The 14,167-nt window shown below is 40.8% G+C and overlaps 1 protein-coding gene across 6 annotated transcripts in view; it reads left to right on the forward strand.

The window, feature by feature from the left end:
• unc-13-4A (BAI1 associated protein 3) overlaps positions 1–14,167 on the forward strand; it is a 77,143-nt gene that overhangs the window by 29,707 nt on the left and 33,269 nt on the right. For 5 of the 6 annotated variants that reach the window (XM_018007955.2, XM_089467086.1, XM_089467085.1 and 2 more), the window contains one exon: positions 3,313–3,478. The exons of the other annotated variant lie outside the window; for it this stretch is intronic. The gene's annotated coding sequence lies outside the window, so the exon portion shown is untranslated. The remainder of the gene's footprint in view (positions 1–3,312; positions 3,479–14,167) is intronic. 6 annotated transcript variants of the gene reach the window in all.

A 14,167-nucleotide genomic window follows, 5' to 3' on the forward strand; every position in this document is an offset into this window, starting at 1 on the left:
TAATCAAATGAAAACAATTTGTTGTAATTTAATTCTTAGAGAAGAACATGTCGAATATTTTGGGAATTTGAATAAGAATTTGATTTGTTTATATATTTTAATTGGCTTATCTGAACAGGAAATATCTTTATCTCAGAGCGAAATAAACAAAGACATTTGCCTTGTGAATTTATGACGAAAATTTAAGGAAAAGCAGCTTCAATTCAGTTGAAATTCATGTGTCGATAGCTGCAACAAACTGACTCGGTCCATTCATCAATCAGTCAATCAATCCATCCATGCATTGCCAACAATTTAGCTCTCTGTGGCAGCTTTAATGCTGTTGCGATGCGCATCTTCGATTTCTGCCTCACACGTTGCATGTTTTGTATTTATGCGTTGATGTTTTACGTGCTCCAAATACCAAACAAATATACAACACACCCACACAGCCACACACACACACACGCGCTCATACACGTGTAAATTTTATATTGTGTAAATGCGAGCGAAAGGCAACAGCAAACAGTCAACAGGACTAGGGAAGACTTAACTCTAAAAGCAGCCACGTAGTTGGTAGCTTTTCTTTCTTTTTTTTGGGCTGTTCCGCTACACAGCACGAAAATGTGTTGATAAGGTGAAATGCAGAGAAAAGTTTGGTGAAATATTTATATACATTTATTTAATGTAGTACTTGATAGTTATATAGTCAGATGAAAATTCTATAGATTCCATATTAAATTCCATTGCTATCAGAGCTGTGTTTAGGATAAATTTCAATTTAATTTAAAATCCCAGTTTTCAATTATCAACTCGTTTTATTTTATTTAAATTTCACGAGCATTTCCATTTTTCCAGCGCAGCGTGGCGGGGCGCCCAAGGCTTCAGTGGTTTCTCTTCTTCTTTTTAATGAAAATGTACGCCCTGAACCCACGCAAAATATTTGAATTTGGGGCATAATGGTTTCGTAAAAATGTGGTGTAGCAGGCAGAAAGGGGCGTGGCGGAACTCTTGAAGTACAAGCACGATGAGCTGAGTGGATGTCCGATTTGGACTCGAAAACTGAGATCTCGTTAGTCCCTAATGAGATAGAGTGGAATAGATTTAGGATATTTAGAGCAGCTCGGCAGGGTATATGCTAGTCGAGCAGTCCCGACTAGAGCATTCCTGCTGGCAAATAAAAAAGGGTTAGTATTTCAGTTAGCTGCCGTTCTGTTCCAACACTCTCTCTCTCTCTTTCGCACCCTTTGCTGTGGCAAATGAATTTATGTTGCCTTTGGCCACATATCATTTATGCATGGTTGTATGTGTGTGTGCTGGTGTGTGTGTGTGTGTGCTTTGTATATTCAATTTCATTCGTCAAAAATGCACACAATGTATTCGCATTTGTTTGCCGCAACGTTTTCACCATTTCCTTTTCTGTTTTTCTCTTTTTTCCGCAATTTTTTATTAAAGTCTGGAAAATATTGACGTTGCCATTAACAAAAGCTTTTAGCACAAATACAGCTCAAAGTGGCATTTAGCTGCCCAGCTAACTGACCCACAAATACGCTGTGTCTGACGTGGTAGACAGAGCGAGTGAGAGGGAGAGAGAGAGAGAGGGAGAGAGAGAGAGAGGGAGAGAGAGAGAGAGTGGCAGGTGGCACTCGGCCAGCAACCAAAAGGCAAACGAAACGTTGCTGTTGAGTCGACACTTTGACAGTTTTGTCATTTCAAGCTTCACTTTGCGAGACACACACTAATACACCTACACACACACACACACACACTCACACACACATGCACTCAGCTACTTGCAGTGCATTTCGTATTGCATTGTTGCCCCCAAAAAGCAAACAGCTGCTGCACTGATTGCTGGCTCCTGACCAAGCCACAGATTCACTTTGACATATTTCAGCAACAACAACAACAACAACAACTACTACTACGACTACAACAACATCGGCAATAACTGTTAACAGCCATTTGTGCCGCTGCGGCCTTGTCAATTCGCAGCTGTCCAGCAAAGCCCTGGCCAAATGGAAACTCGATGTGCGATGGCGTCTATCCCTGCTCCATGCCAACTTTAATGAGCAGCAGCTGAATGTTCATTAAAAATTAATATGAATTTTAATTATATTAACGATGCGCATTAATGACAAAAGGAAGCAAAATACAAAATGCTTTTTATACCCACTGAGAACGCATTCATTTGAATGGGGTTAATTGTTGAGAGAGCAGAGCCAAGATGAAAGATCGATATAGCTCTAGTTTCTCTCCAGAGAGTGAGAGAGGCATAAAATCGATATTAAATTCGTTGTCTCAGTTATTAGATATTTCATTTCTTGATGAAATTGCAGATTAAAATGATATTTAGCATAGCAAAGAAACCATAAAGAAGATTAATGATGCGCACCATCAGAGCGGGACAGGCTGAGCAAACAAAGTTGGCGGAATCCCACAAAAAGATTTTAATTGAATCAAAAGATTCTGAAATGTCATGGCGAACCGAATGATTTTTTACATATTTTTTTTTTGCCTCTTGGTTTTTTTTAAGTTCTTCAATTCCCCAAGGATGATTTTCCGGCAACTTTATCCGAAGAAATCAATTTGTAGCTCGCATTAACTGTACTCAAATGACCAGAATCAGCCAAGAAAAGTGAAGGCAAAAAGCGCTGCGCCATTCACCTGCTGCGGCGCGCAGTCTGATGGGACAGTTTGGGCTTGAAAGGCGATGCCGAAAAGCCGAGGCAATTAATGGCGGCCAAAACTGTGCTGCCAACTCGGGGCAGCAGCTGTGGGTGAACTTAAGTGCGTGAAGTCAACAAAAGCGGAAACGGAAACTCATGCAAGTTGGGCGGAAATGTTAAAACGACAGCGACGGCCAAAGGCAACTGCGATGCTGACTGAGCTGGCATAAAAAAAAAAACAGTAGCACACACACATAAAGACCCTAAAAACACACACACACATACACACACACTGAGAGAGCAAGAGCCTGGGCTGTTTTTTGTAGCATTTTATTTATGTACATGGGAGCGTATACGTAACGTGACTCGAGGCTCGTAAAGTGTTGCAAATTGTTGCCGCTGTTGGCCGTTGCGGTTGTTGCTGTTGTTGTTGTTGTCTTTCTACCTGTCTAGCCCCTCAAATCCACACTCGAGACATCTAGCCCTTGGCATCGAATGCCTTTAATCCACACAAATTACAAATTAAGCTCTAAATTAGAAACGCATCACTCGAACGTAATTGCCGCGATTTCGTCTTCTTCTTAGCGTCTAATATATATATACATATATTTATATATATACCCATATCTATTTATATTTTACATCTTTCTTTTATCTCCTGCAGTTGCCGCCGAACGCTACGTGCCCCACATGGCAAACGCTGAACCATGAACCATGTAGCCCAACTGCAGTAGAAGGCAACGCTTGACGATTGGAGGCGCTACAGTCCACCCTCGCTACGACGCACCCCGCTAAATGAGGTGCCAGCAAATTGTTGACGCGACTTTGTGGTGCGTATGAAACTTGATGAATTTTGCATAAGTCTCGTTCGCTTTCTCACTTTTTTGTGTATGTGTGTGTGTGTTAAAAGTGTCGCAATTCACAGCACACACACACACATACAACAGATAAGCAGAGTGAGTGAGTGAGAGGGAGGGAGACACACATTCATGTCCGGAAATGCTGTTATGCTCGCTCGGTCAGCTGGCGCCTGACAGTGACAGCAATTATGCATAATTCATATGACAGCCCTCGGCAACAACAAAGACAGCAATGAACAACAACAACAAGAATAATAAATAATAAAAACAGCAATAGCAACAAAAACAACAACATCTCTCATTAATCATGCAGCTTGCGACGTGTTTCAGTCAGTTTATGAAATGAATCAAGTCTCATTAAATTTTCAATGCGCCGTCAATAGAAAACACAATCAAAACTAGAAAGTGCAAAGACTCTTTAAGCCAAGTTATAAACATATTAAATTGCTTAGTTGAAGCTTAATCAAGAGCAAAGATAGAAGAGATGGAAAACAGAATAGATTGGAAGTTAGATAGAAACAGAAATTTAAATAGAAATTTAAATATATACAGATAAAGATATAAATATAAATATATATATATGTATATATAAATATATATATTTAGTTATGTTTTTATTTTATTTTATTTTATTTTAAGCAAATATGAAACAGAGTACCTTAGAAAGTTTTGGAGATATAATGAGACTTATACCAAGAAAATATTCAATATTAGCAGAGAGCATGAAGCAGGCGCTATCCTGATAACGTACATAATACATAGACATACTATACCACTAGACATTCCTTGTTCTACTTAATTTCCTCTCACATTTGCCTAGCATTTCTTATCAAGTCAATTTGTTTGCTTGCTTGAAAATTCGCAAAATCATGCAAAAAAATCTGTTGAAGAATTTGAACATTTTTGCATAGACAATTAGCGCTATTCATGTGCAGATCCATTTAAGAAGCAATTTACATTTTCAATTCATGCTCGGGCGTTTCGTATACCCTGCACAATTTTTCGGTCAATCAACTATGACAAATTCAGTCATCTATTCATATCAAAAATGCTATTTGTTATTCAGGCTCTCAGCAGCTGCTGTGCCACTGGGACAGACCCTTGGGTAGCACACACACACACACACACACACACATACACACACATATATATGTACACAAAAGCGCACGCCCACACAGAAAACCACAAAACAGCAGCTCTTAACTCTCCGAGTCTAGCCTCAACTCTCAGCTGCCCAGGAGTGACCGCATTTTAATGCCTTTTTCATTGTCCTTACAACTGGTGGGCAACGACAGAGGCACGCCCACAACTTGGCCTCTGCCTTTGCTCCTTCTTTCTTTCTTTCGTTTTTTTCGGCTTTGTTCTTTTCGTTAACATGCACCATTTCGCTTTTGCATACTTTTGAGGCGCTGAGGCGTCGCTACAGCAAATTGACGTCATGTCATCAATCAATCTTGATGTAAAGCTCAGCTCAGCCCACTACGGCTCGACTCGATGCGAGTCGACCGCGGGTAAACTACGTTTCATTTTTTATGCATTCTCCAGCGACAACGACAAGCTGTGAAATTGCTCTCTCTCTCTCTCTCTCTCTCTCTCTCTCTCTCTCTTACTCCCTCTCTTTTCGTCGCGTTTTTAATAATTTTCCGTTTTGCTAACAAAAAATTGCTCATTATGCAGCTTGCAATTTGATTTATGATATTTTAATGAGCTATTGTTGTAGCTGCTGTGGGTGTTGCTAGTGTTGTTGTTGCTGTTGTGGCTGATGTTGTTGCTGTGCGCTTTACTGTTGTTGTTGCTATCGCAAACTACAGCGACAGCAACAATTGCTGAAATTGCTGCTGTTAATGTTGCTGTTGCTGTTGAGGTTACTGTTGCTCTATCTGTTGCTGCTGCTGCTGTTGTTGTTGTTGTGACTGTTGGTGTTGTTAGTACTGCTGTTGCTGTGACTGTTGCTGTTGCTTGAGTTGCTGCTGTTGCTATGACAACAGTGGTCCTGTAGGTGTTGCTGTTGCTGCAACTGGTTGCTGGTAGGCATCCTTACTACCACTGTTGTTTCTAATACTATTGAAATTGCTGTTGCTGATGTTGTTACTATGTTGCTACTACTGTTGCTTTTGAAATCAGTGTTGCTCCATCTGTTGCAGTTGCTGTTGCTGTTATTGTTACTGTTGCTGCTGCTATCGCTGCTGTTGTTACTGTAGGTGTTGCTGCTGCAGTAACCGTTTCTGCTGTTGCCGCTCTGTCTGTTGTCGCTGCTGGTATACCTACGACTGCTGTTGCTGTGGCTATTCCTAGTGCTGTTTCTAATGTTATTACAATGTTTGTTGCTGATGTTGCTTTTCTTCTTAATACTGCAGTTGCTTCTACTGTTGCTATGATAGTTGCTGTTGCTGATGTAGGTGTTGCTGTTGCTGCAGCCGCTACTGCTGTTGCTGCTCTAGGTCTTACTGTTGGTGCTGGCGTCGCTGATACTTTAACTATTGTTGCTGTGGCTATTCCTATTCCTGCTTCTGATACTATTGCATTTGTTGTTGCTGCTGTTGTTACTATAGATGCTGCTGTTGCTACTACTGTTGCTGCTGAGATTACTGCTGCTATTGGTAATACAGTTGCTGTTGCTGTTACTATTACTGTTGTTGTTGTTGCTGATGTTGCTGTTATTGATTTTGCTTATTCGATTGCTGTTGTTGCTGCATTAGCTTTAATTGTTGTTTCCACTGATTCTTTTCTCAATATATTGTCGTTATTGCCGCACTTACTTCAACTCTAGCTGTTGTTGCTGTTGCTGTTGCTCCTATTGAAGTTGTTGTCGTTATTGTGTGATTGTGCTTGCTAATCTCTTCCAATTTCTTTCTCTGCCTCCTGCTATCGCTGCAGTTGCAGCTAATGCTCTTACTCTGGCTGCCTTTGTTGCTCTTGAAACGCTTCTCCTGCTGCTTCTATTGAAATTATGGGAGCATTGTTCCCATTGCAAGCATTGAAGCTCCTGAATATTTGCCTTATTTTGTGGCTGTTGCTGCTCGGACTTTATTTGTTTCTGCGTTAATTGGTTCTACTTTGGGCAGCAAGATTGTTGCTGTAGCAGAGGGCCATTGTTGCTGCTGTTGCCGTAGCCTTTGCTGTTCATATTGCTGCTGCTGATGCTGATGAGTTTGCTGTTGCTGCCTGCTTGCCTTTGCTTTTGATACAGTCTCCTGCTGCTGCTGCTGCTTTAGTCTTTGTTGCTGCTGTTGCTGTCGAGTCACTGCTTGAGTCTCGAACGTTTGTCAATTCGAGCATAAAACTTAACCAAATAACCAGCGACCTTTGCAAATAAGAAAAGCTGTGCCGTTGCTCGCAGCAGGGCCAAAGTTCATGGCCATTATTGTGACCAGCAACAGCAGCAACAATATCAGCCTGGCGTGGCTTGACTGGCGGGTCGTTTGGCTCGCTTCGGCTTGGGTTTTACAGTGCAGAAGTGCTGTAAAATTTTAATTGCTTCGCTCTTCGGTTTTTGAGCAAAGCCATTAACAAGGACATTGCTACTGGGCCACACTGTTGCATGTGGCGTATACGTTATATATGTTACTCCCACACACACACACACACACACTCGTATAGAGCGAATTGTCATTGGCAATTTGCTGGCTGCCTCTCCATCGCCCTTCGCCTGCTCCTTCATTATTTTTGCAATATTTTGTTGCGCTGTTTTATTGCTCGGTTATTTTAATTAAAAACTTTGGCGCCACTGACAATGCCAAGTGTGCGCTGTTGGCTGGGGGCTGGGGGCTCTTGACTGGGGGCTGACTGCCGCCACTGGCAACAGAATGTGCGAAAACAAAGCTGTCAACAGACGAGAGCTACTTGTATCTACTTACAACATGCTCATAAGCAGCTGACTGTGTGCCGCAGGCATCCGCCCAGCCCCTTTTCGCCTTTCTCGCCTTTCGCAGCAGCAGCTCTCCCTCTCTCTCTCTCTCTCTCTCTCTCCCTCTCTCTGTCACTTGCGACTTTTTTGTCTTAGCCTACGACTTTTGCCATTTTTACGGTCCTAAGCTTATATTAAAGGCATATGCAAAGTACCTAAAGATCTAAAGTGTTTGAGCATGTGCGCAGTTGTTGCTCTTGTTGTTGCCACCTTGTTGATGCTGTTGACGTTTGTGTCATTGTTGTTGCTGTTGTTGTTGTTGTTGTTGCTGCGTCGCGACGTCTTAGAACTGAAAAAGGCAGAGCCAACGCGCGGTACGCTAATCCCGCTTAACGTTTTGTTGACAACGCGGTTGCCGCAGCTACTCAACTAAATATATATGTATAATGTTGAGCATATATACATGTATGTATATGCTATATACATATATATACTTGTATGTATATAAGAGTGGAACGCACCGGTTGGGCTGCTACGTGGGCTACTTAACGCAAGCAATAAATCCTAAGAGCACAATATATATTTATAGCTTCTCCCAGACGTCTTGTAATTGTGTGCAGCACAATTGAAGCCATGAATACCCTATATATTTAGTATATTCATGATCAATATTAACTGGCGAGCTGATATAGAAATCTTCTGGCAGCTACTCGCAGTCTTAAAGATATTAAGGAGAGATTAAAGGAAAATAACGCCAGAGCTTTTGTCTATGATAAAAGCCAATAAACTCATTTTCCTTTCGTGAATGAGCATAACTAGATAATATACACTCCAAGAAATTCTCACTATAGAACTATAGTCTTCATATAATCTCAATCGTATATCAAGTGCACTGGGAACTATATCCAAATATTATGAACCCAAACCATTTATATAGCAGCTTTAGTCAAGCCTTCTTTGAAAAAAGCATTCATAATTTAAACCTAATTTGTGCCACTCCCACCTTAGCTCACCTGTTTAGCCATATGCTTAAATTAGGCTGCTGCTGCTATTACCTCTTTTTAATTAAGCCACATTTGGGCCAACAAAAGCATGAAATGAGCAAAAAAAAAAAAAAACAAATTAAATGCAGCAAAACAAAATTTTAATTGCGACCACAAGGTTTTTTTTTTGCTGCTTTCAAAATGCATACACCAGTTGCTGTGTACGTGTGTGTGCGTGTGTGTGCATGAGTGTTGTTGATGCTGTTGTTGGTTGACTGCAAATAAGCTGACGGGTCCTTGGGCAAAGCGCAATGAATGCAAACAATTAACTTGCCCGTCACAAGGACCAATGGCAAAGCCAAATGAAAGAGTCAACAGAAAAACAGACTGAAAAACGATTTTTATTATGCCCTTTTTTGCTGGCAGTGAAATGAACTTAAAGCGCAGCCAACCGCTCGGAAACTTTTTGAACGTCTGGCAGCATCAGAATGCTGAACTCATTTTCTTTGACTGTCCCTCTGCCTCACTCTCCCACTCTCCCTCTCCTTCTCTTTCTGTGTGCCTGTGCACTCATCCGTTTTCCGATTTCTTCTTATAATTTGCAACATTGTTGCTCTGACTGCAAGTTGTTGACGCACACAACAACGACGAAATGACAACGTGTTTCGCCGTCTTTGTTGTGTGACATGGTAGAGAGAGAGAGAGAGAGAGAGAGAGAGATAGAGAGAGAGAAACAGCAAACAAAGCGCGAGCAGCTACATAGATGTTCAAACTTCTATCAGACAGTCCCATCTTGAGGGCCCCATCTTCGCACACTAGACAAGATGTTCGAACGCTTGATTGGCGTCAAGAAACGCATCAAACCAAAAGGTGACATTCGGGTTCAAAGCGAGACATTACCAGCTCTTGAGTGAATGCCGCTGAAGATGGGTTATATTTGTTATGCTTATGTGGGTTTGTATGGGGCCAATCTAATATCCTTCAAAAACTGATACTTCATTCAGTCAATCAGACAATCAATGAAATTAGATCATCCCTTGCCAAATCAGGCTGAAATTGAGAGCCAAATGCTTTAAAACAAGCAGTCCATCAATCGACTTATGGATCAATCATCAATCAATGCGTCCATTAGAGAGGTTCAGTCAATCAATCTGAAATTTACTTAGTCAGTCGATCATGTAGTATATCCAACAATCAGTCAGCATAACATTTACTCTAACATTATTCAATATGTGAATCAATCATTTAGCATGTAGGTTCATCAATCATCATCAATCAATGGTCAGTCAATCTGCAGTAAGCCATCAATTAATAAGTAGGTTACTCTATTAGTCTAATGGGCACTCGTTCAATCAATCATTCATCAATCAGTGCACAATCGTGCAAGTAGCTCCTCAATCAGTCAACATTTAGCCATCAATCAAGTAGTGAGTGAATCGTCTATTAAACTAATTTGCACTCAATCAATCATTCATACAGCTGTTAGCATAATCAATCAAGCGAGCAATTACTCAGTCAGCCAATTATCGTATCAAGCTGAGCTACTCTTCTAGTCAGTCAATCACTCTATCAATAAATTGGCTACTCCAGGATAGGCGATATATCGTTAGATATTGGTTTATGGACCACAATTGGCCAAAAGCAAAACGTAAGCAGCTGTTAAATAGCCTATCGATTGCCACTGCGCCCAAGGAATGTCTCTGGCATTTGCAATTAATGCCGCTCTGGGCCAAAGGCAATTCAATTGGCCAACTCGCCGCAAGCCGTTTGAAATTGTTGCAATGTCAAAGGCAACAATTAAATGCGCCAGCTGGGGATGGGCTGGTCTAAATGGCTCATGTATCTGTGGCTTCGCATACTTGATAATTAGCCCGCACAGTACATTAATTATGCATGCGTGTGCGTGCGAATCTATCTCTGTGTGCGTGTGTGAATGTGTGTGTGTGTATGTGTGTGTGTTTTACTTTGCTCTGACGCTCAGCAATATTCTCCAATTTCCTGTGACACACGCGCCACTCAAAGCCAAAGCATTTTTTGGGCGAACCGCAAATATACATTCAAAAGACACACACACACACATGCCACACACACACACACACTCACACACTCTCATCTTTCGGGGTCTCGTTATTTGAGTCATATGACAAGCAAAGTCTGCACGTAATTAGCCCTCCCAAAAGGTTGCGTAATTTGATAGTTTTAATTGGTATTTGCTTGTGCCAACGAAATTTGATTAAAATGCGCTTCGTATTTAATTAAATGGCGCCAACTAATTGGAAAACATAGAATATTAAATGTGCCAGAGCAAACATGGAGTGCCAAAGACTTTCCGACTATGAATTTCAGATGAAACTCGAGCAGTGCGTAATACGAGCGAAAGCTAAGCCATTTAATTTATCTAATTAGCTGAGCTCCATCTATTATCGTTGTTAACTACATAGAAATTGGTACAGAAGATATGACAAGACTGTGGTCATATATCTAACAATTTATAGGGAGGAGAGAGAGAGAGAGAGACTTGAAATATTAATGATATATGATATATTAAATAGGACTTTCTAGTCAATATTCCATGTTTTTTGCCAGGTCTTTGTAATATTGTATATCATATATATGGGGAGAGAGAAAGATAGAGAAAGAGAGAGAGAGACTTGATTTTGCATATGATTTTCTAGTCTATATTCTATGTTTTTGCCAGATCTTTTTGGTTAAAATATTGTTAAATCAATTATTGTAATATTTATACCCTGAACCCATTGAAAATGGGAAATCAGGGTATAATGGTTTTGTGAAAAAGTATGTAACGGGCAGAAGGAGGCGTGGCAGACCCCACAAAGTATATATATTCTTGATCAGCGCGACGAGCTGAGTCGATATAGCCCTGTCCGTCTGTCCGTCCGTCCGTCCGTCCGTCCGTCCGTCCGTCCGTCCGTCCGTCCGTCCGTCCGTCCGTCCGTCCGTCCGTCCGTCCGTATGAGTGCGTCGATCTCAGAAGTTATAAGAGCTAGAAAGCTGAAATTTGGCATGCATACTCGTGTGTACCATACGCAGTACGAGTTTGCTTTATTTTTTCGATAAATCATCCGATAACTTTTTTATCGAGAATAATCGAAAATTTGATTTTGTTTTTTTAGCCTAATTTGAACACTTTTAAACCTGGAGTCTTCAAATTTGCGTTGTATATAAAGTTAATGAATACAAAGATTTTGTAATTTACAGATTTTGGATACCACGCCCCCTTCACCCCCAATTTGTAAAAAACGCATTTCAAGTACTAGAGACTTGGGCTTTGGAATGTACACACATATTCACCATATGATTACGCCCTAAAAGATTCATTAAGATCGTATGTCTACAAAAGAAGTTATTCAACAAATAAATTCTCATAATATTGCCTGCGCAGTTAGCAGAGCGCAGGCTTATGCGTGCGTGTGGATGCATCTGTATGTATGTGTGCATAAAAGAAGTGCAGAATGATTAGAATATCAGATTAGAGGGTTCAGGGTATCTCCTAGTCGAGCAGTCTCGACTAGAGCTTTCTTACTTGTTTATATTATAGAGAATATTTGAAGGCTGCATATATTTTTTAGATTCCATGTTTGACATATTTTTCTAAAATTAAATACCAAATTTCTTGTATGCTATAATCATTTGCATACTAAATATTCTAATGCACTACATATATTAAATTAATATTTATTTTAAGCATCGTCCCCAGCTCTTTGTTTATTCGCATAATCCATACGTTCAAGAGAATCCTTTCTCTATTTGCCATAAGTACTGCGCACTCAAGGCAAACTTTTTGTTTGATCCGCAAATTTGAATGCAAGCCGAGTTTTCTGCACTTTTCCTACGGGCTTTTCTTCAAGTTTGCTTTGCCTACGTATAATTAGAAACGTTTTTCCTTGCTCAGCCAAGTTTTGCTCCTACTTTTTTATTTTTCTTATTTTTTGCTTAGCCTTTGCTGGCTGTGAGATGTTTCTCCAAGCATACAAACAACACACACACACACACACCAGCACACACATACACCTACACACACTCTCACTGTGTGAAGTGGATGAAGTATAGCTTTTGACATTTTCTTTTGTAATTAATAGCAGCAGCTGCAGTTGAGTTCGTTCCCAAGCCAAGTTAATTGAATTTGTGTCGCATTTGCACAAATTCCACACACGCCATGTATGCAGCGAGTGTGTGTGTGCACCTGTGTGTGTGTGTATGTGGCCTTAACAAATTAAGCAATTTGCTGCACAGCTGCTGCTGCTGCTGCTACTCCTGCTACTCCTGCTGCTGATGCTGCTGCTGCTGCAGTCAGGTGACTCTTGAGCGCATTAATCAAAGAGGACTTTGGTTCGGCACTTTGCATGGCCAAGCCACATTACTCTCAGATGCTTGACTGCTTGACTGCCTGCCGCATTGAAGGCGGATAAAGCAGCGAGTGCATTCTGAGGACTCTGCGCTGCTTAATGAAAGCAGTTTTTCTATCTATCTATCAAGAGGTTAGAATGTCACACAGTCTATGCTCATCTCGCTCTGCAGTTTCTGCCAGCACTTTTACAGGGTATCTTTCAGTCCTCAATACATTCACATTCTCCGCGTGTTGTTGTTGCAGTGTCATCTGGTCCAGCGCCACACAAAAGAATCTGCTTGTGGCTCTGTTTTATTGCATTTGACAGTAGCCAAGTGGAACGCCGTCTGCCCCCTCTCTGCCTGCCGCTGCCCCTCCACAACTCCTTTTGGCAGGCCAAACAAAAACAGCTGTATGAAAAGTGTGCGGAAAGTGATGCATGTGCAGCACCCGGTGATTTATGATGATGATGATAATGGCAGAATATTGCTGCTGCTGGGAGACAGACAGCCTTTGTTAGTCCAACTATTAGCTAAGAAGTTCTCCTCTCGCTTGTTCCCCATTACTGTTAAGCTAGATGGTAAACGTGCCGTCACTAAATATAAATCGCATTTTACTCGAGTGTGACTCTTCAAAAAACTTGAACTATTGATGAGTAGAAGCGTTGAAAATGTGAATTTCCATTCGTGAAAGTGAAGGAGCTGTATCAAGTATAGGCATGTATACAAAGTATTGATAATTCCAACCAACCAACTGGATTAGTCGTGCACTCCCGCCCAGAGTTCTCTTACTTGAGAGAAAAGTAATATTCTCTGTTGCTGCTATTGGCTCTTCTGCTAATACTCCAATCTATAGCTTCTATTGTCTGCTTAGCTCCATTGTTGCTACAACTATTGCACTTGGTCTGCTATACTCATAACGAGCACTACAGCTGCTGCATTTGCCATATTTGCTGTTGCAGCCACACTTTCTGCAGCTAATGTTAATCAAATGTTAATGATTACATATGTAACTCTCTACTTTTGCTGCTAGTTTGGAAAAACTTTGACTACAATTTCTGCAATATTTACTTTAAGTGCTGCACTTGTTGTTGGCTAAAGCTTAACTTTTATGCTAGTTGCACTTACTTTACTAATTGCTTTTACTGCTATTCAAGTTTTAGCGAGGGTCGTAAATAGTTTTCAAATATCATCATTCTAGTGCAACTGTTGCATTGGAGTTGCTTCTACTGCTGCAGTTATTGTTGCTGTAAATCCACTGAGATATACAGTCGCTATCTCTACAGTTTTAACAGCAACATTTACAATTATTATCACATGCGATCTTTTTTATCCCAGTAAAAGCTTTACTGCTGCAATTTGTTCAGTCTCTGCCAACTGCTGCTGCAGCTGCAACAAGTCCCACAATTGACTTTGCTGTTCTTGTGGCAGTAGCTACAATGGCTATCGTTTATGCTTTTTTACAGCTGCCTTTTCCAGCTC

This window comes from Drosophila arizonae, chromosome 4 (assembly GCF_054131065.1).
Source record: "Drosophila arizonae isolate 15081-1271.41 chromosome 4, UAZ_ARI_1.0, whole genome shotgun sequence".
NCBI lineage: Eukaryota > Metazoa > Arthropoda > Insecta > Diptera > Drosophilidae > Drosophila > Drosophila arizonae.